Below are 1117 nucleotides of genomic sequence, written 5' to 3'. Positions count from 1 at the left end.
TTTCGCCTATATTCTTAATAAATTAATAGTTCTTCCTTTAGGAATTAAACTAATATTATTAAAATATATATATATAGCGGCCGGTTTATCTTTTATACCGCCGAAGCTACTCTTCGTCCTTCTTATACTACTACCCCTATAGTTATTATAATTAAAACGGCCTAACCTCCTCTACTTTTATTATAATAATACTAGCTTACTATAAAATCTATTAAAAAAGATAATAATAAAGACTATCCTTCTATACCGCCCTAAGCTCCCTATTCGTACCCCTAAATCTTGGAAGCCGATAAATTTATATATAAGTAATAATTATTCGAATTTCAATTCGTTATAATTAAACTCCTCCTTAATTATCTCCCTTTATATATATTTTAATAGGAGTAATTCGCTTTCGTAGGCCTCGCTAAATAAGATTTTATAGAAAATTACCCCCCTATCTCCGCTAAGTTCTATTATTAGGATTACTTTTTCTATAATTAGATTCGTATTTTTACTATAAATCCCTTTATTACCCTTTTATTAACAATTATTATTATAATTACTCCTTTACTAATTATAATTACACCGGCCTATATTAAATATTATTTTAAATATAATATTATTAAATTTACTAGCGAGAGTTTCTTATAATTACGGAATTACTTCTATAACGTTAATATATATTTTTAGAAGTACCCCTATATTTCCCTCTCATTCGCTATTAATTATATTAAAGGTAATTTTAAGAACGTATAGATTAAATATATATTAATTCTTCGTAGTAAACCTAAGTATAATACGGTTTGTAATGTACCTATATAGAACAACCTCTATATTTTCTTAGAAATTAAATATAATAGTAATACTTAGGCTATTAAACAATCTATTCTTAATAAATTTAAATGTATATAGTAAGGCGCTTCGGAAATTATTTATAATTTTTATAACCGCTATTATATTAAAGAATTTAATTTATTATATAATTAACCGGAATATATTTAGGTTATTATTTAGGCTAACCAATTATACTCCCTTTTTAAATAAAGCGTCCTTTCGACGGTTAGTATTAATACAATAAATAAAGTAGTAGCGTACGTAGAATAGTTAGAAGGCTTAGAGAATATTAAACTATTTG

This window comes from Neurospora crassa, linkage group V (assembly GCF_000182925.2).
Source record: "Neurospora crassa OR74A linkage group V, whole genome shotgun sequence".
NCBI classification, from domain to species: Eukaryota; Fungi; Ascomycota; class Sordariomycetes; order Sordariales; family Sordariaceae; genus Neurospora; species Neurospora crassa.
This window is presented reverse-complemented; position numbering follows the sequence as displayed.